The 16,948-nt window shown below is 35.7% G+C and overlaps 1 non-coding gene and 1 pseudogene across 1 annotated transcript; both read right to left on the bottom strand.

Annotated features, from left to right (window-relative positions):
* Positions 1 to 8,990: 8,990 nt before the first annotated feature.
* Positions 8,991 to 9,927, bottom strand: LOC102279599 (olfactory receptor 5W2-like; annotated as a pseudogene).
* A 1,158-nt stretch (positions 9,928 to 11,085) lies between these two features.
* Positions 11,086 to 11,192, bottom strand: LOC138984058 (U6 spliceosomal RNA). The gene has a single exon (XR_011461413.1). It is a non-coding gene; the product is annotated as a U6 spliceosomal RNA (small nuclear RNA).
* Positions 11,193 to 16,948: the final 5,756 nt, after the last annotated feature.

The raw sequence follows: 16,948 nt of genomic DNA, 5'->3' as shown, positions 1-16,948 counted from the left end.
CTTTTAAAATACATAGAGCTCTGTCTATACTATATGTGTGTATTTATGTTTGAGCATGTGTTTATATTTTATTTTATTTATTTATTTTTATTAAAAATTAAATTAATATCTCAGGTATACATGTGTTCCCCATCCTGAACCCTCCTCCCTCCTCCCTCCCCATACCATCCTTCTGGGTCATCCCAGTGCACCAGCCCCAAGCATCCAGTATCGTGCATCTAACCTGGACTGGCGACTCATTTCACATATGATGTTATACATATTTGAATACCATTCTTCCAAATCATCCCACCCTCTCCGTCTCCCACAGAGTCCAAAAGACTGTTCTATGCATCAGTGTTTCTTTTGCTGTCTGGTGTACAGGGTTATTGTTACCATCATTCTAAATTCCATATATATATGCGTTAGTATACTGTATTGGTGTTTTTCTTTCTGGCTTACTTCACTCTGTATAATAGGTTCCAGTTTCATCCACCTCATTAGAACTGATTCAAATGTATTCTTTTTAATGGCTGAGTAATATTCCATTTTGTATATGTACCACGGCTTTCTTATCCATTCATCTGCTGATGGACATCTAGGTTGCTTCCACGTCCTGGCTATTAGAAACAGTGCTGCAATGAACATTGGGGTACACGTGTCTCTTTCCCTTCTGGTTTCCTCAGTGTGTATGCCCAGCAGTGGGATTGCTGGATCATAAGGCAGTTCTATTTCCAGTTTTTTAAGGAATCTCCACACTGTTCTCCATAGTGGCTATGCTAGTTTGCATTCCCACCAACAGTGCAAGAGGGTTCCCTTTTCTCCACACCCTCTCCAGCATTTATTGCTTGTAGACTTTTGGATCACAGCCATTCTGACTGATGTGAAATGGTACCTCATAGTCGTCTCCATTTGCATTTCTCTGATAATGAGTGATGTTGAGCATCTTTTCATGTGTTAGCTATCTATATGTCTTCTTTGGAGAAATGTCTATTTAGTTCTTTGGCCCATTTTTTGATTGGGTCATTTATTTTCCTGGAATTGAGCTGTAGGAGTTGCATGTATATTTTTGAGATTAGTTGTTTGTCTGTTGCTTCATTTGCTATTACTTTCTCCCATTCTAAAGGCTGTCTTTTCACCTTGCTTATAGTTTCCTTTGTTTTGCAGAAGCTTTTAAGTTTAATTAGGTCCCATTTGTTTATTTTTGCTTTTATTTCCAGTATTCTTGGAGGTGGGTCACAGAGGATCCTGCTATGATGTATGTCAGAGAGTGTTTTGCCTATGTTCTCCTCTAGGAGTTTTATAGTTCCTGGTCTTACGTTTAGATCTTTAATCCATTTTTAGTTTATTTTTGTGTATGGTGTTAGAAAGTGCTCTAGTTTCATTCTTTTACAAGTGGTTGACCAGTTTTCCCAGCACCACTTGTTAAAGAAATTGTCTTTAAACCATTGTATATTCTTGCCTCCTTTGTCAAAGGTAAGGTGTCCATATGTGTGTGGATTTATCTCTGGGCTTTCTATTTTGTTCCATTGATCTATATTTCTGTCTTTGTGCCAGTACCATACTGTCTTGATGGCTGCAGCTTTGTAGTACAGCCTGAAGTCAGGTAGGCTGATTCCTCCAGTTCCATTCTTCTTTCTCAAGATAGCTTTGGCTATTTGAGGTTTTTTGTATTTCCATACAAATTGTGAAATTATTTGTTCTAGCTCTGTGAAGAATACCGTTGGTAGCTTGATAGGGATTGCATTGAATCTATAAATTACTTCAGGTAGTATACTCATTTTCACTATATTGATTCTTCCAATCCATGAACATGGTATATTTGTCTATCTATTAGTGTCCTCTTTGCTTTCTTTCACCAATGCTTTATAGTTTTCTATATATGGGTCTTTAGTTTCTTTAGGTAGATATATTCCCAAGTATCTTATTCTTTTCATTGCAATGGTGAATGGAATTGTTGTATGTTTTATATTTTATATTTTAATGTATACAAGAATAGAATGTATTTAATGGATATCCCCCCCGCCCCAGGCCCAAGTATACATGACAGATGGTTCACAAGGAGATGTATTTGCACATGTTTTTATTTTTGTTGTGGTATCTGCAGTATTCTTTCAGTGAAATAAAAGAAAATATACCTTAAATTAATGTGTACTCATGCCCAGTAATAAAATAAGTAAAGGCTTTTTTGTGACCCAATAGCAAATAAAACAAATAAAATGCTATATTGTGGATATTAACCTATTCCAACACATTCTTCGGAGAATCTGAGACTCTGAGAAGAAAAGATTATTTCTTGTCATTAAATACAGGTTTAATAAGTAAGCAAGCATAGAATCCTTCATTTATGTTTTTTTCTTAAAAAAATTAAGTATTTTTTTCCTATATCCTTTAAGTTAGAATCTGTAAACCTACCTGAGATGAACAAGTCTTAGGTAGGTGAACAATAGGTAGAGGGCCTTTTATTTTACTAGGTACAATATGACTTCAATCATTGATGCTATTGCCCTTAGGTGCTGGTGTTATTAAAACACTCCATTAATTACTTTCCTACTTCTGTATATTCCCCTGTGAATTCCCAACTTGCCAAATGTTGAGCTTTTATGCTTTACTCTTGTCACCAAATTGATCTGTGGTAGAAAGTGCACTGCAGGTTTTTTATATGGTGTGCTTCACAATTACCCTGAAACTATTGCCTCCTTCTCTAGTGAAAGAGGAAAGTTAAAAACACTCAGAAAGTTCACCCCTTCATCATTTCCAGTTCCATTGTGTTTCTGAAACTGTCTCCCTCTATATTACACTTCAGTTGTATTTTCTTTCATATTGAACTATAATGCATGAGTCATAAAATTCATCATTTTAATAAATACAGTTCTTTGGTTTTTAATATATTTTCCAGGTTGTTCAGTCATCACCACTATCTACTTCCAGAACTTTTTTCATTAGTTCAATAAAAAGCTCATACTTATTAGCTATAACTTCCCTTTCCTCCCTCTCTGAGCCTTGTAAACCATTAATCTATTTTTTATTCCATGTGGTTTCCTATTCTTTGCCTTGCCTATAAACAGAATCATGCAGTATGTTTGAGTACCTACATTTATTATTTTAAGTTGGATAACATAAAATATCACCCAATGAGTTTTATGTTTCATTAAAAAATAGATATCTCAAAATAATTGAAAGCATATCTTAAGAAGAAAATGTCTTCCTTAGATACAACTAAAAAAAAAAAAAAAAATCTATGTTTGGGATTTTTCTGGTACCCCTGGTGACCGTAAAATTCTGTAAGCAAATGTCTACATTTGAACAACAGAACATAGTTGTCTGTTCCTCAAACATGGGGTATTGTGATATAGAGTTCAATGCATTATAGCGTACCAAAGTTCATTATGTCTCCCTGCCACAGACAGAATGACTACAGGAGTTCAGTTCAGTCACTCATTCGTGTCCGACTTCTTGTGATCCTATGAATTGCAGCATGCCAGGCCTCCCTGTCCATCCCCAACTCCCGGAGTTCACCCGGACTCACGTCCATCAAGTCAGTGATGCCATCCAGCCGTCTCATCCTCTGTCGTCCCCTTCTCCCCCTGCCCCCAATCCCTCCCAACATCAGAGTCTTTTTCAATGAGTCAACTCTTCACATGAGGTGGCCAAAGTACTGGAGTTTCAGCTTTAGCATCATTCCTTCCAAAGAAATCACAGGGCTGATCTCTTTCAGAAGGACTGGTTGGATCCCCTTGCAGTCCAAGGGACTCTCAAGAGTCTTCTCCAACACCACAGTTCAAAAGCATCAGTTCTTCAGCGCTCAGCCCTCTTCACAGTCCAACTCTCACATCCATACATGACCACTGGAAAAACCATAGCCTTGATGAGACGGATCTTTTTTGGCAAAGTAATGTCTCTGCTTTTCAATATGCTATCTACAGGAGTTAGTAGGGCCTAAAGACAAGGTTGTTCTACAATAAAGATTCATTATAGGTTGCGATACTCCAAGAACTTATTATGCTTCATAATTATCCTGAAATTATCTCCTCCTTCTCTAGTCAAACAGGAAAATTAAAGACACTCAAAAATTTCACCCCTTCATCATTTCCAGTTCCACTGTATTTTTGAAACAGTCTCCCTCTGTAGTACATTTCAGTTGTATTTTCTTTTGTATTGAAATATAATGCACATCAATATCAAAAATATATCATGCACACTTCTTTTCATAAAGATCTGTTAGATTTTTAAAAATAAAAAGTAATCTGACAGTGAACATAGCTTGTGGAAACTCATTTTTAGAGCATGCTCTATCAAGAAAATTTTCATCTACAGAAGTATACTGAAAATAAATTGTCAGGAATGAAAATATCCCTTTTCCAAGAAAAAGGCAAAAACATTATTAATATCTCAGAAATCATCTCCATATCCATCACAAATTGATGTCCAATATGATGCTTTAATTTGGATATTTTTAGTTATATAGTAGTAAAATCATATAGCTTTTACATTTTTGTGTGCAACTTGTTTCATTCAATTTTTTTGGGGGTATATGAAATTTCTCTGTACTTACATATGTCAAGATGATAGTTTATTCAACCTAACAGTTGTGTAGTTTTCCTAGGTACAAACTTACGTACAGTTATCTATCTAATCTAAAGGAGCAGTCAGTAGACTTGATCTATAAAGTTTCACTGGAGATGGACACATCATTTATTTATATATTTTCATGATTGTTTTTATGATACAAGGGAAGCTTGAGAGCAGTGACAAACATATTTGCCATGCAGTAATGGGACTGGATGCCATGGTCTTAGATTTTTTAATGTTGAGTTTTAAGCCAGCCTTTTCACTCTCTTCTTACACCCTTTAAGAAATTATTTAGTTCCTCTTCACTTTCTGCCATTAGAGTCACATCCTCTGCATATGTGAGGTTATTGGTGCTTTCAAATTGTGGTGTTGGAGAAGACTCTTGAGAGTCCATTGGATGGCAAGGAGAACCAACCAGTCCATCCTAAAGGAAATCAACCTTTGAATATTCATTGGAGGGACTAATATTGAAGCTGAAGCTGCAATAATTTTGCCACTTGATGAGAATAGTCGATTCATTGAAAAAGACCCTGGTACTGGGAAAGATTGAAGGCAAAAGGAGAAGAGGGTGGCAGAGGATGAGATGGTTGGATAGAATCACTGGTTCAATGGGTATGAACTTGGGTAAACTCTTGGAGAGTGAGGGATGGGGAGCCCTAGTGTCCCTCCATGGGGACATGGAGGAAGAAAATTTCCTGCTGCAGTTCATGGGGTAGCAAAGACTCAGCAGGACTTAGCAACAGAACAAAAATAAGAACTTTTTATATCTGTTTCGCTTACTAAAGGGATAATAAATGCATATATCCACTCCTGTGAGCAGTCTATTAGATTCCTGTATTGGAATAACAGGCCACACAAAAGATATGTTTGAAAGTGTTTGGTCTTCTGAATCTCATACTATCTAGATGGCTTCATGCCACCACTATTTAAGGTTAAAACAACCTACACATAGAGTTCAATTACTAGTTTGAACATGAAGTTACTCCCTATATTTTTCTAAACAGTTTTCAAATCTTTTCTAATACTGGGATGGATTTACAGAGGATGGTCATATTTTATGGAGACAGATTGTATCACCTAGAAAGGAACTTGGAGGTATTCTAGCTGAAGTCTCTGTCTTACATAAGGGAATCTGAGGTATAGAAAGGAATAGTGATGTGCTAAGTTCAGAGTGGCATTGTTACTTGGTTCATTGCAAATGTCTAAAGCCAAAGATCTCCAGGAAGGATGAAAGTTGCTGCTTCTGTATTTATCACATAACTTTGTACTTATTGGGTTATTGAACATTATTTTTTATGAATGTAGTTATACAACCTATGACCCATATGTTCTCTGCCTTAGACATACAGTGATATCTACGATTAGAGAGAGAGAAAGTCACTTAGTCATGTCCAACTCTTTGCAATCCCACAGACTGTAACCCATGAGGTTCCTCTGTCCTTGGGATTTCTCCACGCAAGGGTACTGGAATGGGTTACCATTTCCTTCTCCAGGGTATCTTCCTGACCCAGGGGCCAAACTCCAATCTCCTGCCTGGCAGGCAGATTCTTTACTATCTGAGATACAGGGAAATCCATTATCTACTATTGTTATGCCAAATTTCTACTCTAGTATTCAAGTGGCAAAGATGAAGTGGTTAGGATATGGGAACTTGCCTGTAGTATTAGCATACTGCACTGCCATTGATAATGCTTCATTTATACAATATTTGCTACCAGTTATTGTTATGTGTATGATAAAAAATGTGAAATAGAGATATTAAGAAGGGGAATATAGAGATGAGAGTTGATGTAGACAGACTAGAATACACCAACATTTTTAGTTCAGTTTTCGTATTTTGCAGAATCCTGATAGAAGAGCATTATACATTCCTGTTCAACCTTTTGAGTTATAAATTACTTAAAATATATTTCCGTAATTTGTTACTTAACCATACAATTTCTGGGAGAAGTAAAATCAGTCAATTCTATTTTTGGTCTTCCATTTGATGGGATGAATTCTTTTCTTCTTTTTTATATGACACAAGTAGATCTAATAAAATTGGTTCATACTTAGATCAAATAATTCTTTAGATTCAGTAATAAATTTCTGTTATATAGATGGAAATATATTATTCACAGCAACATAATGACATCCTATTTTGATTGGACTTTATTACATTTCAGAGGTTTTCGGCCATAGTGTTACCTATAAGCAACAATTCCAAAATAATTTAGGTGAATTAATGAAATATGCTAGAGTTAGACTTTTAAAACTTTTATCTAAGATAAGAATTATCTGTGGCTTTTTATCCACCATGAGACCTTTTCCTAACATGTCATAATGTCTCACAAATATCACTCTGTGTAACAGAGGAATTTTTTAGGCTTTATTGCCATTCTAAGATATTTTCTCATAAGGGTATTTTACAATGGCAGTGAGAAAACCTAAGAACTTCAGTGGTTTCTATCTTTTACAATTTTAATGAATAATTAAGAATGCTTGTATTAAAGGATTTTTCAATAATGGTCAAATTTACACTTTCACAAGGAACAAAGTTAACACTCTAGTCTTAGGAAAAAGCAAATAAAATAGTAAAGGAAAATAAGCAAATAAAATAGTAAAGCATCAAGAACTTATAGCTCTTTACTCCTAGTATAATTAATATGCGTGTCTTTATCAATCCATTATATTCATATCCACACCCCTTTATGTATATTCCAAAAAATCTGTTGAGTGTATACATATAATTTATATGCTATAAAGTAAATATGTATATTTAATAGATGTTATCCCTCTGCTGATTTTGCTTCTGAGATAAAATTAATACTCAAAAATGTTATCTAGTGTTTTCAGTTTATTAGGTATTTATTTATTCCTCTATTGTGATCTGGACAACATGGAAGTTTTGGGGGTAATGGACTCGATTTTTCACAAACAAGGTGAAATAAAATAATGCTTTAAGTAGATGGTTGTTTGTGAATGACAAAGAGATAAAGAGGACATTCAACAGGGGCCAAGAAGAGGAAAGAGAAAGAAATTGTCATGGAGAAAATGATAGAAAAAATTGATAATTGATAATGATAGCCCAATGATATACTTTATTAAGGTCGTTTCTGCTGTCCCCTAAAATCTCTTTTCTTATTTTTTAACAAAATATAGGGGAAATTGATAATTAGCATAGATAAGGTGTACAAGGTGAAGATTAAACACATGTGTGCATTATGACTGGGCTTCCCAGGTGGCGCAAGTAGTAAAGATCACTCCTGCCAATGCAGGAGACATAAAAGACATGGTTTCAATTCCTGAGTCTGAAAGATCCCCTGGAGGAGGGCATTGCAACCCACTCCAGTATTTTGCCTGGAGAATCCCCATGGACAGAGGAGCCTGACAGACCACAGTCCATGGGGTCTCAAAGAGCTGGGCATGACTGAAGTAACTGAGAACACATTGTGACATGATCACCACATAAGATTAGTTAACACATTCATTAATTCACATAGTTACCATTTGGAGTGTGTGTATAATGAGGACAGTTAAGATCTACTTTTCTAGAAAATTTAAAGTTTAAAATACAGAATTTTTAACTAAAGTCATAATATACATTTGAGACCCAGAACTTATTCATCATATAACAGAAAGGTTGTACACTTTAGTATTTCAAACTTCTTTCACTTACCAGACCTTGGAAACAATCAATCTACTCTGTATTTCTATTAATTACTACTTTTTGTATTCAACATGTATATGAGATAATCCAGTAGTTATCTTTCACTGCCTGACTTATTTCACTTAGAGTAATGACTTCATGGTTCTTCCATGTTGTGACGAACAAGGCTTCTTTACTTCTAAAATACATGAGCTTGTCCACCTCATGGCTCACTTAATTATCAGATACCCTGACTAATATTGTTCCATTTCCCAACTTGAATAATTTTTAGATTTGTGACTGAATATATCTATCCAAAGACATACTAGTTTTAAATTTTGCTTTGGATTCATAACACTCCATATTTTATTTCATGATTGTTGGGCTTCTACTGAGTTACTTACCTGCTTAGTTAATTAATGCTTGTTGGTGACACTAGCTGATATTTATTAGTACAGAAAGTACAGTATGACCCATAAAATATAAATAATGCTCAAAAATCTCTCAGGAAGCACATAACAAATCTTCAGGCAAATTGAAATGTTGTTTGAATGAAATAATAAACAAACGACATTTGATCAAGTTAGAAAATTCAGGAAAGTTTTCAACAAAGAGGAGGTTCCATATATAAATTCTTGATACATATGAGCATGCTGTATTTGGAGACTGTAGCATTTCCGAAATTTTGTCTATATAACAAATGCCCATGTATAACATTTTAAGCATTGGGAAAATTTTGGTTCTCTTCTATGATGAAATATAATTCTAGAAATACAAAACCCAAAATGTGTTTGTGTGTGAAATTTAACATTTAATACCATCTTTTAAGTTTCAATTTTTCCAGAGCCTGTTTCACATCTTTGTTCCTTAGACCGTAAATCAGAGGGTTTAACACTGGAGTCACAAGACTCTCAACCAACGAGGTCATCTTGTCTTGATCTAGAAAATTAGGATGAACTTGGCCTGAAATACATAAAGAGCATAGTTCCCTGGAAAAATGCAACTGCAATTAGGTGGGAAGTGCAGGGGAAAAAAGCTTTGAACTACCCCTCAACAGAGTGGATCTTCAAGACTGAAAGTGTAGTATAACAATAAGAGACAAGGACTCCTGAAATGGTACTCAGTTCAATGAAGCCAAAAACAATGAATAATGCCAACTCATTGACCTGTATATCAGAGCAGGAAAGAAGGAAAAGTGGAGGTAAATCACACAAGAAATGGTAAATCTCATTTGACTCTCAGAAACATAAGTGGAATGCTAATGTCGTGTGCATCAGAGCATCTGTCATACCCACCAGGTAAACCCCAGCCATGAGCAGGAAGCACACCCAGCTGGACATGCTGACTGCATAGAGCAAGGGGCTGCTGATGGCCTTGTACCAGTCATAGGCCATCACTGCCAGCAACAAAGACTCAGAATATGTAGAGATACAGAAGACAAAGAACTGCAGAGCACAGTCGTTGAAGGAGATTGACTTGTCCTTAGCAAATTGGTCCACCAGCATCTTGGGCACAATTGCTGTGGAATTGCAGAGGTCACAGAAGGAGAGGTGGCTGAAGCAAAAGTACATGGGTGTGTGCAGCTGGGGATCTATCCTAATCAGGGTTATCATTCCAACGTTTGCCAGAAAGTTAATAAGATAAACAAGTAGAACCATGGTAAAAGGAGCCATTTTGTTATTGGTGTTGTCAGTAATTCCCAAGAAAATGAGTTCAGTCAGAGAGAAGCAATTCCCTTTTTCCATCCTTTTTTGTTCTGATGTAAACTTTTAGCAAATGATCAAGAAAATGCTACATGGATGTGGAACACTTCTGCACAAGTGCAAAATATCATAAGAGGAAGGTGAGTTTGTCTGTATTTTTTTTTTTTTTAATAATTACAAAATAATAAAGATCATGTATATCCACTGTTTAAAGGTAGATAGCTATCTGTGATAGACCTTAAATGTAGATGTCATTTATGAATAGGTTATTTTATACAAGCTCATCTCTGAGCATTGCTTTCCTTGCCTCAGGGAGGAGCTTTTGATAAATTTAGCTCATATTACCTTTTCAAAATAATATCAAAGAAGCACCAGTGTTAGATCAGGCCCCAAGATCTAAGGACTAAGCATTTCCCATACTTTAAAATATTTACTTGGGTACAAAATATGAATTGTAAAATGATTAGAATTTTTCTGTTTCTCAAAAAAAGTATGATTGGTTTAAAAGTTTTTGTCTTAGTTCTAGAAATAGTGAGTATATCAAGGACTCACTCAAGTAATAATAAATAAAAATGAAATAATTGCTATTGTTTTTAGTCTATGTTGCACTTAGTATTTTCTGAGATATGAAATAAGTATTATTGACTGGTTTTCTAGAGATTTTTTATTACTTTCCCACAATGCTGATTACCTATTTGTGGAGTGGTTGTTGTTAAAGGATGAACATCCTGACCAACGGAAGAAAAGAGATAAAAATAAGTGAAAATAACAGAGTTTGCCACATGTATTTGCATCCATTCAGCTTTTTAATGACTTTTCTAGATTACAAAATGGAAATGAGTAGAGGAACAATAACTGCTTCTAAAAAAACATATACTATGCTATTATATTTCTATATTTATGTGTGATCATGTGTATATATTTTAATATATATGAGGATAGAATGTAAGTAATGAGGTTGTTCCTTAGATCTAAGTATATATTCACATGGTTCACACGGAGATGAATTTGTACGTGCTTCTATTTATTTTGTGGTACTTACACATTTTTTTTAATAAACAAGATCAGATCAGTCTCTCAGTCGTGTCCGACTCTTTGTGACCCCATGAATCGCAGCACGCCAGGCCTCCCTGTCCATCACCAACTCCCGAAGTTCACTGAGACTCACGTCCATTGAGTCAGGATGCCATCCAGCCATCTCATAAAAATATGGAACGCTTCATGAATTTGCATGTCATCCTTGCACAGGGGCCATGCTAATCTTCTCTGTATCTTTCCAGTTTTAGTATATGTGCTGCCGAAGTGAGCACAAACAAAACATACCTTAAATTTCTGTATACACTTGCCCAATGATGAAAGGATTAAAGGCTTTTCTGTGAGCCTAGAGCAAATGAAGTAAATAATAAAATAGTATACCGTGGATAGCAGCAAGTTTAGACAGATAATCCTGGTTCTGAAAAGAAAATATGATTTCTAGTCATTAAATGCAGATTTTAATGGGTAAACAGGCATAAAATGCCTCACTTACAATTTTTTTTCCTCTAAAATTTAAGTATTTTCTCCTACGTTAAGTTAGGATCTAGAAATCTACTTGAGATCTTGGGTAGCTAGCTGAACAATAGGCAAATAGCCTTTTATTTTACCAGGTACACTGGGACTTAAATCTCTGAAATTACTTTTATTAATTATTTTCCTGCTTCTGTATATTCCTTTGTGAATTCAGAAACAACTTGGCAAAAGCTGAGTTTTTGTGCTTCACTATTGCACGAAGAGTCGGGCATGACCGAGCGACTGAACTGAACTAAACTGACTGTCATCAAATTGCTCTATGGTAAGAAGGATACTGTGAATTGTTTGTAGGATTGTTTTACAGTTACCCTGAAACTATCTTCTCCTTCTCTAGTTAGAGAGGAAACCTAATGAAACTCAGAAAATCTCCCTCAATCATTTCCAATGCCTTTGGATTGCTCATTGTGTTTTTGAAACTTTATCCTTCGTACCTCGTTTAGCAATTAAACTATATTTCAACTGTATTTTATTTAATAATGAAATATAATACATATACCATAAAATTCACCCTTCTAAAGTATACAGGTTTTTTTTTTTCCTTATTATATTTTCAAGGTTGTTCAGTTATCACCAGCATCTACACTCAGAAAATCCTCATCAGTCTCATAAGAAAACTACACCTATTAGCTCTTGCTCCCTCTTCACAAACCTTTGCCACCCCTGGCAACCACTAATCTACATTCTGAGTCTGTGTGGTTTCCTATTCTTGGTCTTGAATATAAACAGAAGCATGCAATATATTATTTTTCTAGTTAGGATTATTTTCTTGAGTAAACTACTATATTTTCTTCAATAAAATAAATTAAATTTAGGAAAATATAATATCAGCCACATCGTGTTTGTTTCAGAAATCTTTTTCATTAATTAGAATAATAATATTTCATTTTATGGATATGACACAATTTGTTGATCCAGTCTTCAGCTGGATGAACATTTGGTTATTTCTACTCTTTAGCTATTATGAATAATGATACCATGTCATTCTGTCAGTGCTACCTTTCAAGCAGATTTCATCACCAGAGAACCTTTTATTTCCATCCTCCAACCACATGTCCAAGAATATTTCATTAACTTTGTAACTTCCTCATATTCCCTAAGTAATGCAGCCTTCTCTGAATTATGCTTATTTTAATCATGTAAGAATCTTTTTACTACATTTAAGCCCTCAAGAATAAGAGCAATGTTTATTTTCTATTTTCTAAATTCCTTGATAAAAGGATTTGAGTAGGCAGTGCTTTTAAAATATTGATCACTCAGTACTTCTGTCTATTAAAGTGGGGAATGATGTAGAAATAATAGAAATATACCTGTTTGGGGGATTTTTCTATGGCTATACATGGGCTTCCTTTGCATCTCAGCCAGTAAAGAATCTTCCTGCAATGCAGGAGACCTGGGTCGAAAAGATCCCCTAGAGAAGGAAATGGCAATTCACTCCAGTATTCTTGCCTGGAGAATCCCATGGACAGAGGAGCCTGGCAGGCTACAGTCCCTGGGGTCACAAGAGTCCGACAGGACTTAGCAACTAAACCACAAATGACTGCTTTAAAATAATTATGCATGGAGATGAGTTGTTGACATCAGCAGAGTTCCACTTTTTTTCTTAAATAATTTGCTTGCAACTATCCATGTTAGTTCTTTGGAAAATATATATCAAAAATTTCACTTTAGGGTCTTCCCCAAATCCTTCCCAACAGAGACCAATGAAATTCTCTGTACCACCAAGACTTGGTCTAACATCTGGTGTGATAAGGGTACTTCCTGAGATCTCTGAACTAATCTTCCTTCCTTTCACAAAAACCTGAATGATTTAAATGCCAATCACTCTCAATTACTATGTGTGCTGTTGATGTACTGCTTCAGTCAGGGACTTTATGTAAGTATAAGCACAACAAAATTAAAAAGAGATTGCACACAAGCTGACAGATCTAATTAAAGAATTAAGGCTATTAATAAATCTATTTGGAATTGGGAAATTACAGAGTTATACAATGGGCAAATGACAGTTTGGGTAGATTAAAGATAACTGTCCATTTTTTCACACATATTTTTTAGAGATACATTACCTATTCATCCTCCCTTTGAATATTTGCTATACTTTAGCTGCTTTGCCCAACAGAGATTGGCAGAAATAATGTAAGACATTTTTGTGTTTCTTCCCCCCACCACTCTGCACCACACAATATTGGGATTTTATTTCCCAACCAGGGACAGAAATGTGCCTGCAGTAGAAACATGGAGTCACCCATTGAGCCTCTAGGGGAACCACTATAAGTAAATCCTGCATTAAGTCTTTAGGAAGACAGTATCTCAAAGCCATGTGATACCAGGTAGGAAGTCTATCTAACCATATGAGAATACGTTGTGACAGATTCTGAGATTGCTTAAAGGGGGAAGAGGAGACTATGAGCTCATCTTTCCAGCCATTCTCATCCATTGATAGATGTGAGTTACTTTGTAACCTAGCCTGTCTTTCTACTGAATATTTCATGTGACCTGAGTCAACATGAAGATGAACAAAATAATGAATCAGTGATCATTATTTTAAAAGAAAGATACTGCTAAGTTATGTCTGACTCTTGTGAGCCCATGAACTATAGCCTACCAAGCACCTCTGTCCATGGAATTCTCCAGGGAAGAATACTGGAGTGGGGTGCCATTTCCATTTCCAGGGGAACTTCCTGACCCAGGAATTGAACCCAGGTCTCCCTCATTTCAGGAAGATGTTTACCAACTAAGCCAGACAGGAAGCTATTTAAGTCATGTGGTTTTAGAATACTGTTTAGGTAGCAAGAGATAATTGCAGCAGTGTGGATATATAAACAAGAGAATATTTTAGGGGTAATTATTTCCCATATATATTTATATTATATATATTTATTTTATATATTTGTATTATATTAATACTAATACAATTGTATATTATATGCAGGTATATATACCTGTATATAAATATGTAAAAGTATATATACCTGTATATAAATATACAGGTATAATATATAATTATATATTATATATATAATTGTATGTCATATATATAATTGTATATTATATACAGGTATAATATAATACCAGGTAACACTACCTGGTATTATATTAGTACAAATATATATATATATAATGGAGAAGGCAATGGCAATCCACTCCAGTACTCTTGCCTGGAAAATCCCATGGATGGAGGAGCCTGGTAAGCTGCAGTCTATGGGGTCGCTAAGAGTAGGATATGACTAAGCGTATTCACTTTTACTTTTCATTTTCATACATTGGAGAAGGAAATGGCAACCTACTCCAGTGTTCTTGCCTGGAGAATCCCAGGGTGGAGGAGCATCATGGGCTGCCATCTATGGGGGTCGCATAGAGTTGGATATGACCGGCGACTTAGCAGCAGTAGCATATATATATATATATATATATATATATATATATATATATATATATATATATATATATAAGTATACCTCTGAAAAGTGAAGAAAATATTTGAAAAGTATATATACACATCTGAAAAAGAATTTGTATCCAAACTTTATGAAATGTTCTCATCAATAATAATAATAATAATAAACAAATTATAACAATAAAATTCAGGCAAAGGATTGAATAGATATGCTCACCAAGAAGATGTGCAAATAGAAACATTGTATATGAGTTTACTCAGTATCATTCAGTTCAGTCTCTCAGTCATGTCCGACTCTTTGTCCAACAATTGCAGGACGCCAGGCCTCCCTGTCCATCACCAACTCCCAGAGTTTACAAAAACTCATGTCCATTGAGTCGGTGATGCCATTGAGCCACCTCATCCTCTGTCATCCCCTTCTCCTCCTGCCCCCAATGCCTTCCAGCATAAGGGTCTTTTCCAATGAGGCAACTCTTAGCATGAGGTGGCCAAAGTATTGGAGTTTTAGCTTTAGCATCAGTCCTTCCAATGAACACCCAGGATTGGTCTCCTGTAGGATGGACTGGTTGGATCTCCTTGCAATCCAAGCAGATGACACCACCCTTATGTCAGAAAGTGAAAAGGAACTAAAAAGCCTCTTGATGAAAGTAAAAGAGGAGAGTGAAAAAGTTGGCTTCAAGCTCAACATTCAGAAAACTAAGAGCATGGCATCTAGTCCCATCACTTCATGGGAAATATATGGGAAACAAGTGGAAACAATGGCTGACTTTATTTTGGGAGGGGGCTCCAAAATCACTGCAGATGGTGATTGCAACCATGAAATTGAAAGATGCTTACTCCTTTAAAGGAAAGTTATGACCAAACTAGACAGCATATTTAAAAGTAGAGACATTATTTTGCCAACAAAGGTCCATCCAATCAAGGTTATGCTTTTTCCAGTGGTCATGTATGGATGTGAGATTTGGACAGTGAAGAAAGCTGAGCGCCAAAGAATTGCTGCTTTTGACCTGCAGTGTTTGAGAAGACTCTTGAGAGTTTACAGTATTGTTAGTTTTTAGGAAAAATAAAGTGACAGTGTTTTCTAAATGGGTTAAAATTAGAAATATTGAGCATACCTAATTTTTCCTGTTTCATATGAAGTCTCATTCAGGATTTAACAAGGACACAGATTGAGAGGTAACAGGCAGGAAGGCCAGGGGTCTCCAAACAGAAGAAATAGGCTTCAAACATTTTTATCTCTCTTAAGTGGCAGGAGGAAACAAACTAGCGATATTTTTCTTTCCTTTTCTATATAAATTTAAAAGGAGGTTTCTCTTAAAATACTGTGTTGCCATAATGACACCTGATTTCACCTGAAGTTAACTATTCTCAAACTTTGAGTTAACCAATGCATTTTTCTTATGGAAATGTTTGTCTTAAGCTATGTTAATGTGCTATGCATCTACCCCAAACTCTGTCTTCAAGTCAGGCTTGCCTAAATGGCTCAGAACCTACTTGACAAACCAGTATGTTATACTCAGACATTGTTCCCCTAATCTATGTAAACAAAACTATTTGTATGGTAATCTGCCCTTCTATAAGATTCAAGTCAATTGCTTTATGGACTGGGATGAATCATCTGGTGCCAAGATTATCTCAAAATGCATTTTATGAATGAGGGGCCTGGTGCCATTCTGAGTTTTAAGACATTACTTTCTTTCATTAACAGACTGCTAGTGACTATATAACATCCAGCTGAAGACTAGCAGGGGACTACTCTTTCTGTCCCCTTCTGATGCCTATGTCAGAAGCTTTCTCTATCTCCTTTATACTTTAATAAAACTTTATTACACAAAAGTTCTGACTGATCAAGCCTCGTCTCTAGCCCCAGATTGAATTCTTCTCCTCCAGAGGCCAAGAATCCCAGCATCTTTTTGTTCAGCAACAATCTTTCATCTTGGGGGCTCTTTCGGGATCCTTCAGGACAAGGTAAGGATGCTTGGAGCCCTAGTTCTTTGTTCTCAGCACAAACATGTTTTCTGCTGTACTTTACTAACTCTGTGGTGTGCTTGTGTGAATGAATTAAACACCCTGAAAGAAGCAAGTGTGGAACCCTGCTCTCTG

This window comes from Bos mutus, chromosome 19 (assembly GCF_027580195.1).
Source record: "Bos mutus isolate GX-2022 chromosome 19, NWIPB_WYAK_1.1, whole genome shotgun sequence".
Classification (NCBI taxonomy): Eukaryota; Metazoa; Chordata; class Mammalia; order Artiodactyla; family Bovidae; genus Bos; species Bos mutus.
Note: the sequence above shows the minus strand (reverse complement) of the source record. Positions and strands in the feature narration are given on the sequence as shown.